The sequence below is a fragment of the Andrena cerasifolii genome, unplaced genomic scaffold, assembly GCF_050908995.1.
Source record: "Andrena cerasifolii isolate SP2316 unplaced genomic scaffold, iyAndCera1_principal scaffold0984, whole genome shotgun sequence".
Classification (NCBI taxonomy): Eukaryota; Metazoa; Arthropoda; class Insecta; order Hymenoptera; family Andrenidae; genus Andrena; species Andrena cerasifolii.
The window spans coordinates 1,601-27,818 of NW_027485876.1; the positions used below are offsets into that span (position 1 = coordinate 1,601).

The 26,218-nt window shown below is 21.8% G+C and overlaps 2 long non-coding RNA genes across 2 annotated transcripts; both read left to right on the forward strand.

The window, feature by feature from the left end:
* Nucleotides 1-1,401: 1,401 nt before the first annotated feature.
* Nucleotides 1,402-6,667, forward strand: LOC143378193 (uncharacterized). Its single transcript, XR_013087766.1, has 2 exons — nt 1,402-2,370; nt 6,559-6,667. It is a non-coding gene; the product is annotated as an uncharacterized LOC143378193 (long non-coding RNA).
* A 9,592-nt stretch (nt 6,668-16,259) lies between these two features.
* On the forward strand, nt 16,260-23,296 carry LOC143378194 (uncharacterized). The gene is made up of 2 exons (XR_013087767.1): nt 16,260-21,482; nt 22,298-23,296. It is a non-coding gene; the product is annotated as an uncharacterized LOC143378194 (long non-coding RNA).
* Nucleotides 23,297-26,218: the final 2,922 nt, after the last annotated feature.

A 26,218-nucleotide genomic window follows, 5' to 3' on the forward strand; every position in this document is an offset into this window, starting at 1 on the left:
AAAATAGATAAATAAATTAGAGGAAAAAATAGGTAAATAAACAGAGAAATAATTTGTAAATAAATTAGAGAAAAAATAGATAAAGAAATTGGGAAAAATAGGTAATGAAGTAGAGAATACAAAGGAGGTAAATAAATACAGAAAATAGGTAAATAAATAGAGAAAAATAGGTAAATAATTTAGAGAAAAAAATAGGCAAATAAATAGAGAAAAATAGGTAATGAAGTAGAGAAAACAAAGTAGGTAAATAAATACAGAAAAAAGAGGTAAATAACTAGAGAAAAAATAGGTAAATAAATAGAGAAAAACAGGTAAATAAATAGAGAAATATAGGTGTATAAATGAGAGAGAAAAATAGGTAAATATATGGAGAAAAATAGGTAAATAAATAGAGAAAAGGTAGGTAAATATAATAGAGAAAAAGTAGGTAAATAAACAGAGAAAAAATAGGTAAATTATCTAGAGAAAAATAGGTAAATAAATAGATAAAACAAAAGAGGTAAATAAATAGAGAAAAAAGTAGGTAAATAAATACAGAAAAATAGGTAAATTAGGTAGAGAAAAAATAGGTGTATAAATAGAGAAAAATAGGTAAATAAACCAAAGGAAAAAAGGTAAATAAAAAAATAGGTATATAAATTAGAGGAAAAAATAGGTAAATAAACAGAGAAAATAGTTAATGAAGTAGAGAAAACAAAGTAGGTAAATAAATACAGAAAAAAGAGGTAAAGAAACTAGAGAAAAAATAGGTGTATAAATAGAGAAAAATAGCTTTTTAAAAAAATAGTTAAATAAATAGAGGGAAAAAGAGGTAAATAAATAGAGAAAACAAAGGAGGTAAATAAATAGAGAAAAAAATAGGTAAATAAATTAGAGAAAAAAATAGATAAATAAATTAGAGGAAAAAATAGGTAAATAAACAGAGAAAATAATTTGTAAATAAATTAGAGAAAAAAATAGATAAAGAAATTGGGAAAAATAGGTGATGAAGTAGAGAATACAAAGGAGGTAAATAAATACAGAAAATAGGTAAATAAATAGAGAAAAATAGGTAAATAATTTAGAGAAAAAAATAGGCAAATAAATAGAGAAAAATAGGTAATGAAGTAGAAGAAAACAAAGTAGGTAAATAAATACAGAAAAAAGAGGTAAATAACTAGAGAAAAAATAGGTAAATAAATAGAGAAAAACAGGTAAATAAATAGAGAAAATATAGGTGTGTAAATGAGAGAGAAAAATAGGTAAATATATGGAGAAAAATAGGTAAATAAATAGAGAAAAGGTAGGTAAATATAATAGAGAAAAAGTAGGTAAATAAGCAGAGAAAAAATAGGTAAATTATCTAGAGAAAAATAGGTAAATAAATAGATAAAACAAAAGAGGTAAATAAATAGAGAAAAAAGTAGGTAAATAAATACAGAAAAATAGGTAAATTAGGTAGAGAAAAAATAGGTGTATAAATAGAGAAAAATAGGTAAATAAACCAAAGGAAAAAAGGTAAATAAAAAAATAGGTATATAAATTAGAGGAAAAAATAGGTAAATAAACAGAGAAAAATAGTTAATGAAGTAGAGAAAACAAAGTAGGTAAATAAATACAGAAAAAAGAGGTAAATAAACTAGAGAAAAAATAGGTGTATAAATAGAGAAAAATAGCTAATTAAAAAAAATAGGTAAATAAATAGAGGGAAAAAACGTAAATAAATAGAGAAAACAAAGGAGGTAAATAAATCGAGAAAAATAGGTAAATAAACAGAGAAATAATTTGTAAATAAATTAGAGAAAAAAATAGATAAAGGAATTGGGAAAAATAGGTAATGAAGTAGAGAATACAAAGGAGGTAAATAAATACAGAAAATAGGTAAATAAATAGAGAAAAATAGGTAAATAATTTTAGAGAAAAAAATAGGCAAATAAATAGAGAAAAATAGGTAATGAAGTAGAGAAAACAAAGTATGTAAATAAATACAGAAAAAAGAGGTAAATAACTAGAGAAAAATAGGTAAATAAATAGAGAAAATATAGGTGTATAAATGAGAGAGAAAAATAGGTAAATATATGGAGAAAAATAGGTAAATAAATAGAGAAAAGGTAGGTAAATATAATAGAGAAAAAGTAGGTAAATAAACAGAGAAAAAATAGGTAAATTATCTAGAGAAAAATAGGTAAATTATCTAGAGAAAAATAGGTAAATAAATAGATAAAACAAAAGAGGTAAATAAATAGAGAAAAAAGTAGGTAAATAAATACAGAAAAATAGGTAAATTAGGTAGAGAAAAAATAGGTGTATAAATAGAGAAAAATAGGTAAATAAACCAAAGGAAAAAAGGTAAATAAAAAAAATAGGTATATAAATTAGAGGAAAAAATAGGTAAATAAACAGAGAAAAATAGTTAATGAAGTAGAGAAAACAAAGTAGGTAAATAAATACAGAAAAAAGAGGTAAATAAACTAGAGAAAAAATAGGTGTATAAATAGAGAAAAATAGCTAATTAAAAAAAATAGGTAAATAAATAGAGGGAAAAAACGTAAATAAATAGAGAAAACAAAGGAGGTAAATCAATAGAGAAAAATAGGTAAATAAACAGAGAAATTATTTGTAAATAAATTAGAGAAAAAAATAGATAAAGAAATTAGGAAAAATAGGTAATGAAGTAGAGAATACAAAGGAGGTAAATAAATAGAGAAAAATAGGTAAATAATTTAGAGAAAAAAATAGGCAAATAAATAGAGAAAAATAGGTAATGAAGTAGAGAAAACAAAGTAGGTAAATAAATACAGAAAAAAAGAGGTAAATATCTAGAGAAAAATAGGTAAATAAATAGAGAAAAACAGGTAAATAAATAGAGAAAATATAGGTGTATAAATGAGAGAGAAAAATAGGTAAATATATGGAGAAAAATAGGTAAATAAATAGAGAAAAGGTAGGTAAATATAATAGAGAAAAAGTAGGTAAATAAACAGAGAAAAAATAGGTAAATTATCTAGAGAAAAAATAGGTAAATAAATAGATAAAACAAAAGAGGTAAATAAATAGAGAAAAAAGTAGGTAATAAATACAGAAAAATAGGTAAATTAGGTAGAGAAAAAATAGGTGTATAAATAGAGAAAAATAGGTAAATAAACCAAAGGAAAAAAGGTAAATAAAAAAATAGGTATATAAATTAGAGGAAAAAATAGGTAAATAAACAGAGAAAAATAGTTAATGAAGTAGAGAAAACAAAGTAGGTAAATAAATACAGAAAAAAGAGGTAAATAAACTAGAGAAAAAATAGGTGTATAAATAGAGAAAAATAGCTAATTAAAAAAAATAGTTAAATAAATAGAGGGAAAAAGATGTAAATAAATAGAGAAAACAAAGGAGGTAAATAAATAGAGAAAAAATAGGTAAATAAATTAGAGAAAAAAATAGGCAAATAAATAGAGAAAAATAGGTAATGAAGTAGAGAAAACAAAGTGGGTAAATAAATACAGAAAAAGAGGTAAATATCTAGAGAAAAATAGGTAAATAAATAGAGAAAAACAAGGTAAATAAATAGAGAAAATATAGGTGTATAAATGAGAGAGAAAAATAGGTAAATATATGGAGAAAAATAGGTAAATAAATAGAGAAAAAAGTAGGTAAATAAATACAGAAAAATAGGTAAATTAGGTAGAGAAAAAAATAGGTGTATAAATAGAGAAAAATAGGTAAATAAACCAAAGGAAAAAGGTAAATAAAAAAATAGGTATATAAATTAGAGGAAAAAAATAGGTAAATAAACAGAGAAAAATAGTTAATGAAGTAGAGAAAACAAAGTAGGTAAATAAATACAGAAAAAAGAGGTAAATAAACTAGAGAAAAAATAGGTGTATAAATAGAGAAAAATAGCTAATTAAAAAAAATAGTTAAATAAATAGAGGGAAAAAGAGGTAAATAAATAGAGAAAACAAAGGAGGTAAATAAATAGAGAAAAAATAGGTAAATAAATTAGAGAAAAAAATAGATAAATAAATTAGAGAAAAAATAGGTAAATAAACAGAGAAATAATTTGTAAATAAATTAGAGAAAAAAATAGATAAAGAAATTGGGAAAAATAGGTAATGAAGTAGAGAATACAAAGGAGGTAAATAAATACAGAAAATAGGTAAATAAATAGAGAAAAATAGGTAAATAATTTAGAGAAAAAAATAGGCAAATAATAGAGAAAAATAGGTAATGAAGTAGAGAAACAATGTAGGTAAATAAATACAGAAAAAAGAGGTAAATAACTAGAGAAAAAAATAGGTAAATAAATAGAGAAAACAGGTAAATAAATAGAGAAAATATAGGTGTATAAATGAGAGAGAAAAATAGGTAAATATATGGAGAAAAATAGGTAAATAAATAGAGAAAAGGTAGGTAAATATAATAGAGAAAAAGTAGGTAAATAAACAGAGAAAAAATAGGTAAATTATCTAGAGAAAATAGGTAATAAATAGATAAAACAAAAGAGGTAAATAAATAGAGAAAAAAGTAGGTAAATAAATACAGAAAAATAGGTAAATTAGGTAGAGAAAAAATAGGTGTATAAATAGAGAAAAATAGGTAAATAAACCAAAGGAAAAAAGGTAAATAAAAAATAGGTATATAAATTAGAGGAAAAAATAGGTAAATAAACAGAGAAAAATAGTTAATGAAGTAGAGAAAACAAAGTAGGTAAATAAATACAGAAAAAAGAGGTAAATAAATTAGAGAAAAAATAGGTGTATAAATAGAGAAAAATAGCTAATTAAAAAAAATAGTTAAATAAATAGAGGGAAAAAGAGTAAATAAATAGAGAAAACAAAGGAGGTAAATAAATAGAGAAAAAATAGGTAAATAAATTAGAGAAAAAATAGATAAATAAATTAGAGGAAAAAATAGGTAAATAAACAGAGAAATAATTTGTAAATAAATTAGAGAAAAAAATAGATAAAGAAATTGGGAAAAATAGGTAATGAAGTAGAGAATACAAAGGAGGTAAATAAATACAGAAAATAGGTAAATAAATAGAGAAAAATAGGTAAATAATTTAGAGAAAAAAATAGGCAAATAAATAGAGAAAAATAGGTAATGAAGTAGAGAAAACAAAGTAGGTAAATAAATACAGAAAAAAGAGGTAAATAACTAGAGAAAAAATAGGTAAATAAAATAGAGAAAAACAGGTAAATAAATAGAGAAAATATAGGTGTATAAATGAGAGAGAAAAATAGGTAAATATATGGAAGAAAAATAGGTAAATAAATAGAGAAAAGGTAGGTAAATATAATAGAGAAAAAGTAGGTAAATAAACAGAGAAAAAATAGGTAAATTATCTAGAGAAAAATAGGTAAATAAATAGATAAAACAAAAGAGGTAAATAAATAGAGAAAAAAGTAGGTAAATAAATACAGAAAAATAGGTAAATTAGGTAGAGAAAAAATAGGTGTATAAATAGAGAAAAATAGGTAAATAAACCAAAGGAAAAAAGGTAAATAAAAAAATAGGTATATAAATTAGAGGAAAAAATAGGTAAATAAACAGAGAAAAATAGTTAATGAAGTAGAGAAAACAAAGTAGGTAAATAAATACAGAAAAAAGAGGTAAATAAACTAGAGAAAAAATAGGTGTATAAATAGAGAAAAATAGCTAATTAAAAAAAATAGTTAAATAAATAGAGGGAAAAAGAGGTAAATAAATAGAGAAAACAAAGGAGGTAAATAAATAGAGAAAAAATAGGTAAATAAATTAGAGAAAAAAATAGATAAACAAATTGTGAAAAATAGGTAATGAAGTAGAGAATACAAAGGAGGTAAATAAATAAAGAAAATAGGTAAATAAATAGAGAAAAATAGTTAATGAAGTAGAGAAAACAAAGTAGGTAAATAAAATAGAGAAAAAATAGGTAAATAAATTAGAGAAAAAATAGATATACAAATTGTGAAAAATAGGTAATGAAGTAGAGAATACAAAGGAGGTAAATAAATAAAGAAAATAGGTAAATAAATAGAGAAAAATAGTTAATGAAGTAGAGAAAACAAAGTAGGTAAATAAATACAGAAAAAGAGGTAAATAAACTAGAGAAAAAATAGGTGCATAAATAGAGAAATATAGCTAAATAAAAAAATAGGTAAATAAATTAGAGGAAAAATAGGTAACTAAACAGAGCAAAAATAGGTAAATAAATGAGACAAAAAATAGGTAAATAAACAGAGAAAAAATAGGTAAATAAATTAGAGAAAAAAATAGATAAATAAATTGGAGGAAAAAATAGGTAAATAAACAGAGAAAAAATTTGTAAATAAATTACAGAAAAAAATAGATAAAGAAATTGTGAAAAATAGGTAATGAAGTAGAGAATACAAAGGAGGTAAATAAATACAGAAAATAGGTAAATAAATACAGAAAAATAGGTAAATAATTTAGAGAAAAAAATAGGCAAATAAATAGAGAAAAATAGGTAATGAAGTAGAGAAAACAAAGTAGGTAAATAAATACAGAAAAAGAGGTAAATAACTAGAGAAAAAATAGGTAAATAAATACAGAAAACAAAAGAGGTAAATAAATAGAGAAAAATAGGTAAATAAACAGAGAAAAATAGGAAAATAAATGAGAGAAAATATAGGTAAATAACTAGAGAAACAATAGGTAAATAAATAGAGAAAAATAGGTAAATAAATAGAGAAAATATAGGTGTATAAATTAGAGAAAAATAGGTAAATTATCTAGAGAAAAATAGGTAAATAAATAGAGAAAACTAAAGAGGTAAATAAATAGAGAAAAAATAGGTAAATAAATTAGAGAAAAAATAGGTAAATAAATAGGGAAAAATAAGTGTATAAATACAGAAAAATAGCTAAATAAATCAAGGAAAAAAAGGTAAATAAAAAAATAGGTAAATAAATTAGAGAAAAAAATAGGTAACTGAACAGAGCAAAAATAGGTAAATATATGAGAGAGGAAAAATAGGTATATATATAGAGAAAAACAGGTAAATAATAGAGAAAAACAGGTAAATAAATAGAGAAAATATAGGTGTATAAATTAGAGAAAGAAAGAGGTAAATAAATAGAAAAAGAAAATGAATAGAGAAAAAATTGGAAAATAAATAGAGAAAAATAGGTAAATAAATATAGAAAAATAGGTAAATTTATCTAGAGAACAAATAGGTAAATAAATAGAGAAAACAAAAGAGGTAAATAAATAGAGGGAAAAAAGGTAAATAAATAGAGAAAACAAAGGAGGTAAATAAATAGAGAAAAAATAGGTAAATAAATTAGAGAAAAAAATAGATAAACAAATTAGAGGAAAAAATAGGTAAATAAACAGAGAAAAAATTTGTAAATAAATTAGAGAAAAAAATAGATAAACAAATTGTGAAAAATAGGTAATGAAGTAGAGAATACAAAGGAGGTAAATAAATAAAGAAAATAGGTAAATAAATAGAGAAAAATAGTTAATGAAGTAGAGAAAACAAAGTAGGTAAATAAATACAGAAAAAGAGGTAAATAAACTAGAGAAAAAATAGGTGTATAAATAGAGAAAAATAGCTAAATAAAAAAATAGGTAAATAAATTAGAGGAAAAAATAGGTAACTAAACAGAGCAAAAATAGGTAAATAAATGAGACAAAAAAATAGGTAAATAAACAAGAGAAAAAATAGGTAAATAAATTAGAGAAAAAAATAGATAAATAAATTGGAGGAAAAAATAGGTAAATAAACAGAGAAAAAATTTGTAAATAAATTACAGAAAAAATAGATAAAGAAATTGTGAAAAATAGGTAATGAAGTAGAGAATACAAAGGAGGTAAATAAATACAGAAAATAGGTAAATAAATACAGAAAAATAGGTAAATAATTTAGAGAAAAAAATAGGCAAATAAATAGAGAAAAATAGGTAATGAAGTAGAGAAAACTAAGTAGGTAAATAAATACAGAAAAAGAGGTAAATAACTAGAGAAAAAATAGGTAAATAAATACAGACAACAAAAGAGGTAAATAAATAGAGAAAAATAGGTAAATAAACAGAGAAAAAATAGGAAAATAAATGAGAGAAAATATAGGTAAATAACTAGAGAAACAATAGGTAAATAAATAGAGAAAAATAGGTAAATAAATAGAGAAAATATAGGTGTATAAATTAGAGAAAGAAAGAGGTAAATAAATAGAAAAAAGTAAATGAATAGAGAAAAAATTGGAAAATAAATAGAGAAAAAATAGGTAAATAAATAGAGAAAAAATAGGTAAATAAATAGAGAAAAACAGGTAAATAAATAGAGAAAATTTAGGTGTATAAATGAGAGAGAAAAATAGGTAAATATATGGAGAAAAATAGGTAAATAAATAGAGAAAAGGTAGGTAAATATAATAGAGAAAAAGTTGGTAAATAAAAGAGAAAAAATAGGTAAAATTATCTAGAGAAAAATAGGTAAATAAATAGATAAAACAAAAGAGGTAAATAAATAGAGAAAAAAGTAGGTAAATAAATACAGAAAAATAGGTAAATTAGGTAGAGAAAAAATAGGTGTATAAATAGAGAAAAATAGGTAAATAAACCAAAGGAAAAAAGGTAAAATAAAAAATAGGTATATAAATTAGAGGAAAAAATAGGTAAATAAACAGAGAAAAATAGTTAATGAAGTAGAGAAAACAAAGTAGGTAAATAAATACAGAAAAAAAAGGTAAATAAATTAGAGAAAAAATAGGTGTATAAATAGAGAAAAATAGCTAATTAAAAAAAATAGTTAAATAAATAGAGGAAAAAGAGGTAAATAAATAGAGAAAACAAAGGAGGTAAATAAATAGAGAAAAAATAGGTAAATAAATTAGAGAAAAAAATAGATAAATAAATTAGAGGAAAAAGTAGGTAAATAAACAGAGAAATAATTTGTAAATAAATTAGAGAAAAAAATAGATAAAGAAATTGGGAAAAATAGGTAATGAAGTAGAGAATACAAAGGAGGTAAATAAATACAGAAAATAGGTAAATAAATAGAGAAAAATAGGTAAATAATTTAGAGAAAAAAATAGGCAAATAAATAGAGAAAAATAGGTTATGAAGTAGAGAAAACAAAGTAGGTAAATAAATACAGAAAAAAGAGGTAAATAACTAGAGAAAAAAATAGGTAAATAAATAGAGAAAAACAGGTAAATAAATAGAGAAAATATAGGTGTATAAATGAGAGAGAAAAATAGGTAAATATATGGAGAAAAATAGGTAAATAAATAGAGAAAATGTAGGTAAATATAATAGAGAAAAAGTAGGTAAATAAGCAGAGAAAAATAGGTAAATTATCTAGAGAAAAATAGGTAAATAAATAGATAAAACAAAAGAGGTAAATAAATAGAGAAAAAAGTAGGTAAATAAATACAGAAAAATAGGTAAATTAGGTAGAGAAAAAATAGGTGTATAAATAGAGAAAAATAGGTAAATAAACCAAAGGAAAAAAGGTAAATAAAAAATAGGTATATAAATTAGAGGAAAAAATAGGTAAATAAACAGAGAAAAATAGTTAATGAAGTAGAGAAAACAAAGTAGGTAAATAAATACAGAAAAAAGAGGTAAATAAACTAGAGAAAAAATAGGTGTATAAATAGAGAAAAATAGCTAATTAAAAAAAATAGGTAAATAAATAGAGGGAAAAAACGTAAATAAATAGAGAAAACAAAGGAGGTAAATAAATAGAGAAAAATAGGTAAATAAACAGAGAAATAATTTGTAAATAAATTAGAGAAAAAAAAAGATAAAGGAATTGGGAAAAATAGGTAATGAAGTAGAGAATACAAAGGAGGTAAATAAATACAGAAAATAGGTAAATAAATAGAGAAAAATAGGTAAATAATTTAGAGAAAAAATAGGCAAATAAATAGAGAAAAATAGGTTATGAAGTAGAGAAAACAAAGTAGGTAAATAAATACAGAAAAAGAGGTAAATAACTAGAGAAAAAATAGGTAAATAAATAGAGAAAAACAGGTAAATAAATAGAGAAAATATAGGTGTATAAATGAGAGAGAAAAATAGGTAAATATATGGAGAAAAATAGGTAAATAAATAGAGAAAAGGTAGGTAAATATAATAGAGAAAAAGTAGGTAAATAAGCAGAGAAAAATAGGTAAATTATCTAGAGAAAAATAGGTAAATAAATAGATAAAACAAAAGAGGTAAATAAATAGAGAAAAAAGTAGGTAAATAAATACAGAAAAATAGGTAAATTAGGTAGAGAAAAATAGGTGTATAAATAGAGAAAAAATAGGTAAATAAACCAAAGGAAAAAAGGTAAATAAAAAATAGGTATATAAATTAGAGGAAAAAATAGGTAAATAAACAGAGAAAAATAGTTAATGAAGTAGAGAAAACAAAGTAGGTAAATAAATACAGAAAAAAGAGGTAAATAAACTAGAGAAAAAATAAGTGTATAAATAGAGAAAAATAGCTAATTAAAAAAAATAGGTAAATAAATAGAGGGAAAAAACGTAAATAAATAGAGAAAACAAAGGAGGTAAATAAATAGAGAAAAATAGGTAAATAAACAGAGAAATAATTTGTAAATAAATTAGAGAAAAAAATAGATAAAGGAATTGGGAAAAATAGGTAATGAAGTAGAGAATACAAAGGAGGTAAATAAATACAGAAAATAGGTAAATAAATAGAGAAAAATAGGTAAATAATTTAGAGAAAAAAATAGGCAAATAAATAGAGAAAAATAGGTAATGAAGTAGAGAAAACAAAGTAGGTAAATAAATACAGAAAAAAGAGGTAAATAACTAGAGAAAAAATAGGTAAATAAATAGAGAAAAACAGGTAAATAAATAGAGAAAATATAGGTGTATAAATGAGAGAGAAAATAGGTAAATATATGGAGAAATATAGGTAAATAAATAGAGAAAAGGTAGGTAAATATAATAGAGAAAAAGTAGGTAAATAAGCAGAGAAAAAATAGGTAAATTATCTAGAGAAAAATAGGTAAATAAATAGATAAAACAAAAGAGGTAAATAAATAGAGAAAAAAGTAGGTAAATAAATACAGAAAAATAGGTAAATTAGGTAGAGAAAAAATAGGTGTATAAATAGAGAAAAATGGGTAAATAAACCAAAGGAAAAAAGGTAAATAAAAAAATAGGTATATAAATTACAGGAAAAAATAGGTAAATAAACAGAGAAAAATTGTTAATGAAGTAGAGAAAACAAAGTAGGTAAATAAATACAGAAAAAAGAGGTAAATAAACTAGAGAAAAAATAGGTGTATAAATAGAGAAAAATAGCTAATTAAAAAAATAGTAAATAAATAGAGGGAAAAAACGTAATAAATAGAGAAAACAAAGGAGGTAAATCAATAGAGAAAAAATAGGTAAATAAACAGAGAAATAATTTGTAAATAATTAGAGAAAAAAATAGATAAAGAAATTAGGAAAAATAGGTAATGAAGTAGAGAATACAAAGGAGGTAAATAAATAGAGAAAAATAGGTAAATAATTTAGAGAAAAAAATAGGCAAATAAATAGAGAAAAATAGGTAATGAAGTAGAGAAAACAAAGTAGGTAAATAAATACAGAAAAAGAGGTAAATATCTAGAGAAAAATAGGTAAATAAATAGAGAAAAACAGGTAAATAAATAGAGAAAATATAGGTGTATAAATGAGAGAGAAAAATAGGTAAATATATGGAGAAAAATAGGTAAATAAATAGAGAAAAGGTAGGTAAATATAATAGAGAAAAAGTAGGTAAATAAACAGAAAAAAATAGGTAATTATCTAGAGAAAAATAGGTAAATAAATAGATAAAACAAAAGAGGTAAATAAATAGAGAAAAAAGTAGGTAAATAAATACAGAAAAATAGGTAAATTAGGTAGAGAAAAAATAGGTGTATAAATAGAGAAAATAGGTAAATAAACCAAAGGAAAAAAGGTAAATAAAAAAATAGGTATATAAATTAGAGGAAAAAATAGGTAAATAAACAGAGAAGAATAGTTAATGAAGTAGAGAAAACAAAGTAGGTAAATAAATACAGAAAAAGAGGTAAATAAACTAGAGAAAAAATAGGTGTATAAATAGAGAAAAATAGCTAATTAAAAAAAATAGTTAAATAAATAGAGGGAAAAAGAGGTAAATAAATAGAGAAAAAAAAGGAGGTAAATAAATAGAGAAAAATAGGTAAATAAATTAGAGAAAAAAATAGATAAATAAATTAGAGGAAAAAATAGGTAAATAAACAGAGAAATAATTTGTAAATAAATTAGAGAAAAAAATAGATAAAGAAATTGGGAAAAATAGGTAATGAAGTAGAGAATACAAAGGAGGTAAATAAATACAGAAAATAGGTAATAAATAGAGAAAAATAGGTAAATAATTTAGAGAAAAAAATAGGCAAATAAATAGAGAAAAATAGGTAATGAAGTAGAGAAAACAAAGTAGGTAAATAAATACAGAAAAAGAGGTAAATAACTAGAGAAAAAATAGGTAAATAAATAGAGAAAAACAGTAAATAAATAGAGAAAATATAGGTGTATAAATGAGAGAGAAAAATAGGTAAATATATGGAGAAAAATAGGTAAATAAATAGAGAAAAGGTAGGTAAATATAATAGAGAAAAAGTAGGTAAATAAGCAGAGAAAAAATAGGTAAATTATCTAGAGAAAAATAGGTAAATAAATAGATAAAACAAAAGAGGTAAATAAATAGAGAAAAAAGTAGGTAAATAAATACAGAAAATAGGTAAATTAGGTAGAGAAAAAATAGGTGTATAAATAGAGAAAAATAGGTAAATATAACCAAAGGAAAAAAGGTAAATAAAAAAATAGGTATATAAATTAGAGGGAAAAAATAGGTAAATAAACAGAGAAAAATAGTTAATGAAGTAGAGAAAAACAAAGTAGGTAAATAAATACAGAAAAAAGAGGTAAATAAATTAGAGAAAAAATAGGTGTATAAATAGAGAAAAATAGCTAATTAAAAAAATAGTTAAATAAATAGAGGGAAAAAGAGGTAAATAAATAGAGAAAACAAAGGAGGTAAATAAATAGAGAAAAAATAGGTAAATAAATTAGAGAAAAAAATAGATAAATAAATTAGAGGAAAAAATAGGTAAATAAACAGAGAAATAAATTTGTAAATAAATTAGAGAAAAAAATAGATAAAGAAATTGGGAAAAATAGGTAATGAAGTAGAGAATACAAAGGAGGTAAATAAATACAGAAAATAGGTAAATAAATAGAGAAAAATAGGTAATAATTTAGAGAAAAAAATAGGCAAATAAATAGAGAAAAATAGGTTATGAAGTAGAGAAAACAAAGTAGGTAAATAAATACAGAAAAAAGAGGTAAATAAACTAGAGAAAAAATAGGTGTATAAATAGAGAAAAATAGCTAATTAAAAAAAAATAGGTAAATAAATAGAGGGAAAAAACGTAAATAAATAGAGAAAACAAAGGAGGTAAATAAATAGAGAAAAATAGGTAAATAAACAGAGAAATAATTTGTAAATAAATTAGAGAAAAAAATAGATAAAGGAATTGGGAAAAATAGGTAATGAAGTAGAGAATACAAAGGAGGTAAATAAATACAGAAAATAGGTAATAAATAGAGAAAAATAGGTAAATAATTTAGAGAAAAAAATAGGCAAATAAATAGAGAAAAATAGGTAATGAAGTAGAGAAAACAAAGTAGGTAAATAAATACAGAAAAAAGAGGTAAATAACTAGAGAAAAAATAGGTAAATAAATAGAGAAAAACAGGTAAATAAATAGAGAAAATATAGGTGTATAAATGAGAGAGAAAAATAGGTAAATATATGGAGAAAAATAGGTAAATAAATAGAGAAAAGGTAGGTAAATATAATAGAGAAAAAGTAGGTAAATAAGCAGAGAAAAAATAGGTAAATAAATGAGACAAAAAAATAGGTAAAATAAACAGAGAAAAAATAGGTAAATAAATTAGAGAAAAAAATAGATAAATAAATTGGAGGAAAAAATAGGTAAATAAACAGAGAAAAATAGTTAATGAAGTAGAGAAAACAAAGTAGGTAAATAAATACAGAAAAAAGAGGTAAATAAATTAGAGAAAAAATAGGTGTATAAATAGAGAAAAATAGCTAATTAAAAAAAATAGTTAAATAAATAGAGGGAAAAAGAGGTAAATAAATAGAGAAAACAAAGGAGGTAAATAATAGAGAAAAAATAGGTAAATAAATTAGAGAAAAAAATAGATAAATAAATTAGAGGAAAAAATAGGTAAATAAACAGAGAAATAATTTGTAAATAAATTAGAGAAAAAAATAGATAAAGAAATTGGGAAAAATAGGTAATGAAGTAGAGAATACAAAGGAGGTAAATAAATACAGAAAATAGGTAAATAAATAGAGAAAAATAGGTAAATAATTTAGAGAAAAAAATAGGCAAATAAATAGAGAAAAATAGGTTATGAAGTAGAGAAAAACAAAGTAGGTAAATAAATACAGAAAAAAGAGGTAAATAACTAGAGAAAAAATAGGTAAATAAATAGAGAAAAACAGGTAAATAAATAGAGAAAATATAGGTGTATAAATGAGAGAGAAAAATAGGTAAATATATGGAGAAAAATAGGTAAATAAATAGAGAAAAGGTAGGTAAATATAATAGAGAAAAAGTAGGTAAATAAGCAGAGAAAAAATAGGTAAATTATCTAGAGAAAAATAGGTAAATAAATAGATAAAACAAAAGAGGTAAATAAATAGAGAAAAAAGTAGGTAAATAAATACAGAAAAATAGGTAAATTAGGTAGAGAAAAAATAGGTGTATAAATAGAGAAAAATAGGTAAATAAACCAAAGGAAAAAAGGTAAATAAAAAATAGGTATATAAATTAGAGGAAAAAATAGGTAAATAAACAGAGAAAAATAGTTAATGAAGTAGAGAAAACAAAGTAGGTAAATAAATACAGAAAAAAGAGGTAAATAAACTAGAGAAAAAATAGGTGTATAAATAGAGAAAAATAGCTAATTAAAAAAAATAGGTAAATAAATAGAGGGAAAAAACGTAAATAAATAGAGAAAACAAAGGAGGTAAATAAATAGAGAAAAATAGGTAAATAAACAGAGAAATAATTTGTAAATAAATTAGAGAAAAAAATAGATAAAGGAATTGGGAAAAATAGGTAATGAAGTAGAGAATACAAAGGAGGTAAATAAATACAGAAAATAGGTAAATAAATAGAGAAAAATAGGTAAATAATTTAGAGAAAAAAATAGGCAAATAAATAGAGAAAATAGGTAATGAAGTAGAGAAAACAAAGTAGGTAAATAAATACAGAAAAAAGAGGTAAATAACTAGAGAAAAAATAGGTAAATAAATAGAGAAAAACAGGTAAATAAATAGAGAAAATATAGGTGTATAAATGAGAGAGAAAAATAGGTAAATATATGGAGAAAAATAGGTAAATAAATAGAGAAAAGGTAGGTAAATATAATAGAGAAAAAGTAGGTAAATAAGCAGAGAAAAAATAGGTAAATTATCTAGAGAAAAATAGGTAAATAAATAGATAAAACAAAAGAGGTAAATAAATAGAGAAAAAAGTAGGTAAATAAATACAGAAAAATAGGTAAATTAGGTAGAGAAAAAATAGGTGTATAAATAGAGAAAAAATAGGTAAATAAACCAAAGGAAAAAAGGTAAATAAAAAATAGGTATATAAATTAGAGGAAAAAATAGGTAAATAAACAGAGAAAAATAGTTAATGAAGTAGAGAAAACAAAGTAGGTAAATAAATACAGAAAAAAGAGGTAAATAAACTAGAGAAAAAATAGGTGTATAAATAGAGAAAAATAGCTAATTAAAAAAAATAGGTAAATAAATAGAGGGAAAAAACGTAAATAAATAGAGAAAACAAAGGAGGTAAATAAATAGAGAAAAAATAGGTAAATAAATTAGAGAAAAAATAGATAAATAAATTAGAGGAAAAAATAGGTAAATAAACAGAGAAATAATTTGTAAATAAATTAGAGAAAAAAATAGATAAAGAAATTGGGAAAAATAGGTAATGAAGTAGAGAATACAAAGGAGGTAAATAAATACAGAAAATAGGTAAATAAATAGAGAAAAATAGGTAAATAATTTAGAGAAAAAAATAGGCAAATAAATAGAGAAAAATAGGTAATGAAGTAGAGAAAACAAAGCAGGTAAATAAATACAGAAAAAAGAGGTAAATAACTAGAGAAAAAATAGGTAAATAAATAGAGAAAAACAGGTAAATAAATAGAGAAAATATAGGTGTATAAATGAGAGAGAAAAATAGGTAAATATATGGAGAAAAATAGGTAAATATATAGAGAAAAGGTAGGTAAATATAATAGAGAAAAAGTAGGTAAATAAACAGAGAAAAAATAGGTAAATTATCTAGAGAAAAATAGGTAAATAAATAGATAAAACAAAAGAGGTAAATAAATAGAGAAAAATAGGTAAATTAGGTAGAGAAAAAATAGGTGTATAAATAGAGAAAAATAGGTAAATAAACCAAAGGAAAAAAGGTAAATAAAAAAATAGGTATATAAATTAGAGGAAAAAATAGGTAAATAAACAGAGAAAAATAGTTAATGAAGTAGAGAAAACAAAGTAGGTAAATAAATACAGAAAAAAGAGGTAAATAAACTAGAGAAAAAATAGGTGTATAAATAGAGAAAAATAGCTAATTAAAAAAAAATAGTTAAATAAATAGAGGGAAAAAGAGGTAAATAAATAGAGAAAACAAAGGAGGTAAATAAATAGAGAAAAAATAGGTAAATAAATTAGAGAAAAAAATAGATAAATAAATTAGAGGAAAAAATAGGTAAATAAACAGAGAAATAATTTGTAAATAAATTAGAGAAAAAAATAGATAAAGAAATTGGGAAAAATAGGTAATGAAGTAGAGAATACAAAGGAGGTAAATAAATACAGAAAATAGGTAAATAAATAGAGAAAAATAGGTAAATAATTTAGAGAAAAAAATAGGCAAATAAATAGAGAAAAATAGGTAATGAAGTAGAGAAAACAAAGTAGGTAAATAAATACAGAAAAAAGAGGTAAATAACTAGAGAAAAAATAGGTAAATAAATAGAGAAAAACAGGTAAATAAATAGAGAAAATATAGGTGTATAAATGAGAGAGAAAAATAGGTAAATATATGGAGAAAAATAGGTAAATAAATAGAGAAAAGGTAGGTAAATATAATAGAGAAAAAGTAGGTAAATAAGCAGAGAAAAAATAGGTAAATTATCTAGAGAAAAATAGGTAAATAAATAGATAAAACAAAAGAGGTAAATAAATAGAGAAAAAAGTAGGTAAATAAATACAGAAAAATAGGTAAATTAGGTAGAGAAAAAATAGGTGTATAAATAGAGAAAAATAGGTAAATAAACCAAAGGAAAAAAGGTAAATAAAAAAATAGGTATATAAATTACAGGAAAAAATAGGTAAATAAACAGAGAAAAATAGTTAATGAAGTAGAGAAAACAAAGTAGGTAAATAAATACAGAAAAAAGAGGTAAATAAACTAGAGAAAAAATAGGTGTGTCAATAGAGAAAAATAGCTAATTAAAAAAAATAGGTAAATAAATAGAGGGGAAAAAAGGTAAATAAATAGAGAAAACAAAGGAGGTAAATAAATAGAGAAAAAATAGGTAAATAAATTAGAGAAAAAAATAGATAAACAAATTGTGAAAAATAGGTAATGAAGTAGAGAATACAAAGGAGGTAAATAAATAAAGAAAATAGGTAAATAAATAGAGAAAAATAGTTAATGAAGTAGAGAAAACAAAGTAGGTAAATAAATAGAGAAAAAATAGGTAAATAAATTAGAGAAAAAAATAGATATACAAATTGTGAAAAATAGGTAATGAAGTAGAGAATACAAAGGAGGTAAATAAATAAAGAAAATAGGTAAATAAATAGATTAAAATAGTTAATGAAGTAGAGAAAACAAAGTAGGTAAATAAATACAGAAAAAAGAGGTAAATAACTAGAGAAAAAATAGGTAAATAAATAGAGAAAAACAGGTAAATAAATAGAGAAAATATAGGTGTATAAATGAGAGAGAAAAATAGGTAAATATATGGAGAAAAATAGGTAAATAAATAGAGAAAAGGTAGGTAAATATAATAGAGAAAAAGTAGGTAAATAAGCAGAGAAAAAATAGGTAAATTATCTAGAGAAAAATAGGTAAATAAATAGATAAAACAAAAGAGGTAAATAAATAGAGAAAAAAGTAGGTAAATAAATACAGAAAAATAGGTAAATTAGGTAGAGAAAAAATAGGTGTATAAATAGAGAAAAATAGGTAAATAAACCAAAGGAAAAAAGGTAAATAAAAAAATAGGTATATAAATTACAGGAAAAAATAGGTAAATAAACAGAGAAAAATAGTTAATGAAGTAGAGAAAACAAAGTAGGTAAATAAATACAGAAAAAAGAGGTAAATAAACTAGAGAAAAAATAGGTGTGTCAATAGAGAAAAATAGCTAATTAAAAAAAATAGGTAAATAAATAGAGGGGAAAAAAGGTAAATAAATAGAGAAAACAAAGGAGGTAAATAAATAGAGAAAAAATAGGTAAATAAATTAGAGAAAAAAATAGATAAACAAATTGTGAAAAATAGGTAATGAAGTAGAGAATACAAAGGAGGTAAATAAATAAAGAAAATAGGTAAATAAATAGAGAAAAATAGTTAATGAAGTAGAGAAAACAAAGTAGGTAAATAAATAGAGAAAAAATAGGTAAATAAATTAGAGAAAAAAATAGATATACAAATTGTGAAAAATAGGTAATGAAGTAGAGAATACAAAGGAGGTAAATAAATAAAGAAAATAGGTAAATAAATAGATTAAAATAGTTAATGAAGTAGAGAAAACAAAGTAGGTAAATAAATACAGAAAAAGAGGTAAATAAACTAGAGAAAAAATAGGTGTATAAATAGAGAAATATAGCTAAATAAAAAAATAGGTAAATAAATTAGAGGAAAAAATAGGTAACTAAACAGAGCAAAAATAGGTAAATAAATGAGACAAAAAAATAGGTAAATAAACAGAGAAAAAATAGGTAAATAAATTAGAGAAAAAAATAGATAAATAAATTGGAGGAAAAAATAGGTAAATAAACAGAGAAAAAATAGGTAAATAAATACAGAAAACAAAAGAGGTAAATAAATAGAGAAAAATAGGTAAATAAACAGAGAAAAATAGGAAAATAAATGAGAGAAAATATAGGTAAATAACTAGAGAAACAATAGGTAAATAAATAGAGAAAAATAGGTAAATAAATAGAGAAAATATAGGTGTATAAATTAGAGAAAAATAGGTAAATTATCTAGAGAAAAATAGGTAAATAAATAGAGAAAACTAAAGAGGTAAATAAATAGAGAAAAAATAGGTAAATAAATTAGAGAAAAAATAGGTAAATAAATAGAGAAAAAATAAGTGTATAAATACAGAAAAATAGCTAAATAAATCAAGGAAAAAAAGGTAAATAAAAAAATAGGTAAATAAATCAGAGGAAAAAATAGGTAACTGAACAGAGCAAAAATAGGTAAATAAATGAGAGAGAAAAATAGGTATATATATATAGAAAAACAGGTAAATAAATAGAGAAAAACAGGTAAATAAATAGAGAAAATATAGGTGTATAAATTAGAGAAAGAAAGAGGTAAATAAATAGAAAAAAGTAAATGAATAGAGAAAAAATTGGAAAATAAATAGAGAAAAAATAGGTAAATAAATATAGAAAAAATAGGTAAATTATCTAGAGAACAAATAGGTAAATAAATAGAGAAAACAAAAGAGGTAAATAAATAGAGGGGAAAAAAGGTAAATAAATAGAGAAAACAAAGGAGGTAAATAAATAGAGAAAAAATAGGTAAATAAATTAGAGAAAAAAATAGATAAACAAATTAGAGGAAAAAATAGGTAAATAAACAGAGAAAAAATTTGTAAATAAATTAGAGAAAAAAATAGATAAACAAATTGTGAAAAATAGGTAATGAAGTAGAGAATACAAAGGAGGTAAATAAATAAAGAAAATAGGTAAATAAATAGAGAAAAATAGTTAATGAAGTAGAGAAAACAAAGTAGGTAAATAAATACAGAAAAAGAGGTAAATAAACTAGAGAAAAAATAGGTGTATAAATAGAGAAAAATAGCTAATTAAAAAAAAATAGTTAAATAAATAGAGGGAAAAAGAGGTAAATAAATAGAGAAAACAAAGGAGGTAAATAAATAGAGAAAAAATAGGTAAATAAATTAGAGAAAAAAATAGATAAATAAATTAGAGGAAAAAATAGGTAAATAAACAGAGAAATAATTTGTAAATAAATTAGAGAAAAAAATAGATAAAGAAATTGGGAAAAATAGGTAATGAAGTAGAGAATACAAAGGAGGTAAATAAATACAGAAAATAGGTAAATAAATAGAGAAAAATAGGTAAATAATTTAGAGAAAAAAATAGGCAAATAAATAGAGAAAAATAGGTAATGAAGTAGAGAAAACAAAGTAGGTAAATAAATACAGAAAAAAGAGGTAAATAACTAGAGAAAAAATAGGTAAATAAATAGAGAAAAACAGGTAAATAAATAGAGAAAATATAGGTGTATAAATGAGAGAGAAAAATAGGTAAATATATGGAGAAAAATAGGTAAATATATAGAGAAAAGGTAGGTAAATATAATAGAGAAAAAGTAGGTAAATAAACAGAGAAAAAATAGGTAAATTATCTAGAGAAAAATAGGTAAATAAATAGATAAAACAAAAGAGGTAAATAAATAGAGAAAAAAGTAGGTAAATAAATACAGAAAAATAGGTAAATTAGGTAGAGAGAAAATAGGTGTATAAATAGAGAAAAATAGGTAAATAAACCAAAGGAAAAAAGGTAAATAAAAAAATAGGTATATAAATTAGAGGAAAAAATAGGTAAATAAACAGAGAAAAATAGTTAATGAAGTAGAGAAAACAAAGTAGGTAAATAAATACAGAAAAAAGAGGTAAATAAACTAGAGAAAAAATAGGTGTATAAATAGAGAAAAATAGCTAATTAAAAAAAAATAGTTAAATAAATAGAGGGAAAAAGAGGTAAATAAATAGAGAAAACAAAGGAGGTAAATAAATAGAGAAAAAATAGGTAAATAAATTAGAGAAAAAATAGATAAATAAATTAGAGGAAAAAATAGGTAAATAAACAGAGAAATAATTTGTAAATAAATTAGAGAAAAAAATAGATAAAGAAATTGGGAAAAATAGGTAATGAAGTAGAGAATACAAAGGAGGTAAATAAATACAGAAAATAGGTAAATAAATAGAGAAAAATAGGTAAATAATTTAGAGAAAAAAATAGGCAAATAAATAGAGAAAAATAGGTAATGAAGTAGAGAAAACAAAGTAGGTAAATAAATACAGAAAAATAGGTAAATTAGGTAGAGAAAAAATAGGTGTATAAATAGAGAAAAATAGGTAAATAAACCAAAGGAAAAAAGGTAAATAAAAAAATAGGTATATAAATTAGAGGAAAAAATAGGTAAATAAACAGAGAAAAATAGTTAATGAAGTAGAGAAAACAAAGTAGGTAAATAAATACAGAAAAAAGAGGTAAATAAACTAGAGAAAAAATAGGTGTGTCAATAGAGAAAAATAGCTAATTAAAAAAAATAGGTAAATAAATAGAGGGGAAAAAAGGTAAATAAATAGAGAAAACAAAGGAGGTAAATAAATAGAGAAAAAATAGGTAAATAAATTAGAGAAAAAAATAGATAAACAAATTGTGAAAAATAGGTAATGAAGTAGAGAATACAAAGGAGGTAAATAAATAAAGAAAATAGGTAAATAAATAGAGAAAAATAGTTAATGAAGTAGAGAAAACAAAGTAGGTAAATAAATAGAGAAAAAATAGGTAAATAAATTAGAGAAAAAAATAGATATACAAATTGTGAAAAATAGGTAATGAAGTAGAGAATACAAAGGAGGTAAATAAATAAAGAAAATAGGTAAATAAATAGATTAAAATAGTTAATGAAGTAGAGAAAACAAAGTAGGTAAATAAATACAGAAAAAGAGGTAAATAAACTAGAGAAAAAATAGGTGTATAAATAGAGAAATATAGCTAAATAAAAAAATAGGTAAATAAATTAGAGGAAAAAATAGGTAACTAAACAGAGCAAAAATAGGTAAATAAATGAGACAAAAAAATAGGTAAATAAACAGAGAAAAAATAGGTAAATAAATTAGAGAAAAAAATAGATAAATAAATTGGAGGAAAAAATAGGTAAATAAACAGAGAAAAAATAGGTAAATAAATACAGAAAACAAAAGAGGTAAATAAATAGAGAAAAATAGGTAAATAAACAGAGAAAAATAGGAAAATAAATGAGAGAAAATATAGGTAAATAACTAGAGAAACAATAGGTAAATAAATAGAGAAAAATAGGTAAATAAATAGAGAAAATATAGGTGTATAAATTAGAGAAAAATAGGTAAATTATCTAGAGAAAAATAGGTAAATAAATAGAGAAAACTAAAGAGGTAAATAAATAGAGAAAAAATAGGTAAATAAATTAGAGAAAAAATAGGTAAATAAATAGAGAAAAAATAAGTGTATAAATACAGAAAAATAGCTAAATAAATCAAGGAAAAAAAGGTAAATAAAAAAATAGGTAAATAAATCAGAGGAAAAAATAGGTAACTGAACAGAGCAAAAATAGGTAAATAAATGAGAGAGAAAAATAGGTATATATATAGAGAAAAACAGGTAAATAAATAGAGAAAAACAGGTAAATAAATAGAGAAAATATAGGTGTATAAATTAGAGAAAGAAAGAGGTAAATAAATAGAAAAAAGTAAATGAATAGAGAAAAAATTGGAAAATAAATAGAGAAAAAATAGGTAAATAAATATAGAAAAATAGGTAAATTATCTAGAGAAAAATAGGTAAATAAATAGAGAAAACAAAAGAGGTAAATAAATAGAGGGGAAAAAAGGTAAATAAATAGAGAAAACAAAGGAGGTAAATAAATAGAGAAAAAATAGGTAAATAAATTAGAGAAAAAAATAGATAAACAAATTAGAGGAAAAAATAGGTAAATAAACAGAGAAAAAATTTGTAAATAAATTAGAGAAAAAAATAGATATACAAATTGTGAATAATAGGTAATGAAGTAGAGAATACAAAGGAGGTAAATAAATAAAGAAAATAGGTAAATAAATAGAGAAAAATAGTTAATGAAGTAGAGAAAACAAAGTAGGTAAATAAATACAGAAAAAGAGGTAAATAAACTAGAGAAAAAATAGGTGTATAAATAGAGAAAAATAGCTAAATAAAAAAATAGGTAAATAAATTAGAGGAAAAAATAGGTAACTAAACAGAGCAAAAATAGGTAAATAAATGAGACAAAAAAATAGGTAAATAAACAGAGAAAAAATAGGTAAATAAATTAGAGAAAAAAATAGATAAATAAATTGGAGGAAAAAATAGGTAAATAAACAGAGAAGAAATTTGTAAATAAATTACAGAAAAAAATAGATAAAGAAATTGTGAAAAATAGGTAATGAAGTAGAGAATACAAAGGAGGTAAATAAATACAGAAAATAGGTAAATAAATACAGAAAAATAGGTAAATAATTTAGAGAAAAAAATAGGCAAATAAATAGAGAAAAATAGGTAATGAAGTAGAGAAAACTAAGTAGGTAAATAAATACAGAAAAAGAGGTAAATAACTAGAGAAAAAATAGGTAAATAAATACAGACAACAAAAGAGGTAAATAAATAGAGAAAAATAGGTAAATAAACAGAGAAAAATAGGAAAATAAATGAGAGAAAATATAGGTAAATACCTAGAGAAACAATAGGTAAATAAATAGAGAAAAATAGGTAAATAAATAGAGAAAATATAGGTGTATAAATTAGAGAAAGAAAGAGGTAAATAAATAGAAAAAAGTAAATGAATAGAGAAAAAATTGGAAAATAAATAGAGAAAAAATAGGTAAATAAATAGAGAAAAAATAGGTAAATAAATAGAGAAAAACAGGTAAATAAATAGAGAAAATATAGGTGTATAAATGAGAGAGAAAAATAGGTAAATATATGGAGAAAAATAGGTAAATAAATAGAGAAAAGGTAGGTAAATATAATAGAGAAAAAGTAGGTAAATAAGCAGAGAAAAAATAGGTAAATTATCTAGAGAAAAATAGGTAAATAAATAGATAAAACAAAAGAGGTAAATAAATAGAGAAAAAAGTAGGTAAATAAATACAGAAAAATAAGTAAATTAGGTAGAGAAAAAATAGGTGTATAAATAGATAAAAATAGGTAAATAAACCAAAGGAAAAAAGGTAAATAAAAAAATAGGTATATAAATTAGAGGAAAAAATAGGTAAATAAACAGAGAAAAATAGTTAATGAAGTAGAGAAAACAAAGTAGGTAAATAAATACAGAAAAAAGAGGTAAATAAACTAGAGAAAAAATAGGTGTATAAATAGAGAAAAATAGCTAATTAAAAAAAATAGGTAAATAAATAGAGGGAAAAACGTAAATAAATAGAGAAAACAAAGGAGGTAAATCAATAGAGAAAAAATAGGTAAATAAACAGAGAAATAATTTGTAAATAAATTAGAGAAAAAAATAGATAAAGAAATTAGGAAAAATAGGTAATGAAGTACAGAATACAAAGGACGTAAATAAATAGAGAAAAACAGGTAAATAAATAGAGAAAATATAGGTGTATAAATGAGAGAGAAAAATAGGTAAATATATGGAGAAAAATAGGTAAATAAATAGAGAAAAGGTAGGTAAATATAATAGAGAAAAAGTAGGTAAATAAACAGAGAAAAAATAGGTAAATTATCTAGAGAAAAATAGGTAAATAAATAGATAAAACAAAAGAGGTAAATAAATAGAGAAAAAAGTAGGTAAATAAATACAGAAAAATAGGTAAATTAGGTAGAGAAAAAATAGGTGTATAAATAGAGAAAAATAGGTAAATAAACCAAAGGAAAAAAGGTAAATAAAAAATAGGTATATAAATTAGAGGAAAAAATAGGTAAATAAACAGAGAAAAAAAGTTAATGAAGTTGAGAAAACAAAGTAGGTAAATAAATACAGAAAAAAGAGGTAAATAAACTAGAGAAAAAATAGGTGTATAAATAGAGAAAAATAGCTAATTAAAAAAAATAGTTAAATAAATAGAGGGAAAAAAAGGTAAATAAATAGAGAAAACAAAGGAGGTAAATAAATAGAGAAAAAATAGGTAAATAAATTAGAGAAAAAAATAGATAAATAAATTAGAGGAAAAAATAGGTAAATAAACAGAGAAATAATTTGTAAATAAATTAGAGAAAAAAATAGATAAAGAAATTGGGAAAAATAGGTAATGAAGTAGAGAATACAAAGGAGGTAAATAAATACAGAAAATTGGTAAATAAATAGAGAAAAATAGGTAAATAATTTAGAGAAAAAAATAGGCAAATAAATAGAGAAAAATAGGTAATGAAGTAGAGAAAACAAAGTAGGTAAATAAATACAGAAAAAAGTGGTAAATAACTAGAGAAAAAATAGGTAAATAAATAGAGAAAAATAGGTAAATAAATAGAGAAAATATAGGTGAATAAATGAGAGAGAAAAATAGGTAAATATATGGAGAAAAATAGGTAAATAAATAGAGAAAAGGTAGGTAAATATAATAGAGAAAAAGTAGGTAAATAAGCAGAGAAAAAATAGGTAAATTATCTAGAGAAAAAATAGGTAAATAAATAGATAAGACAAAAGAGGTAAATAAATAGAGAAAAAAGTAGGTAAATAAATACAGAAAAATAGGTAAATTAGGTATAGAAAAAATAGGTGTATAAATAGAGGAAAAATAGGTAAATAAACTAGAGAAAAAATAGGTGTATAAATAGAGAATATAAATTAGAGGAAAAAATAGGTAAATAAACAGAGAAAAATAGTTAATGAAGTAGAGAAAACAAAGTAGGTAAATAAATACAGAAAAAAGAGGTAAATAAACTAGAGAAAAAATAGGTGTGTCAATAGAGAAAAATAGCTAATTAAAAAAAATAGGTAAATAAATAGAGGGGAAAAAAGGTAAATAAATAGAGAAAACAAAGGAGGTAAATAAATAGAGAAAAAATAGGTAAATAAATTAGAGAAAAAAATAGAAAAACAAATTGTGAAAAATAGGTAATGAAGTAGAGAATACAAAGGAGGTAAATAAATAAAGAAAATAGGTAAATAAATAGAGAAAAATAGTTAATGAAGTAGAGAA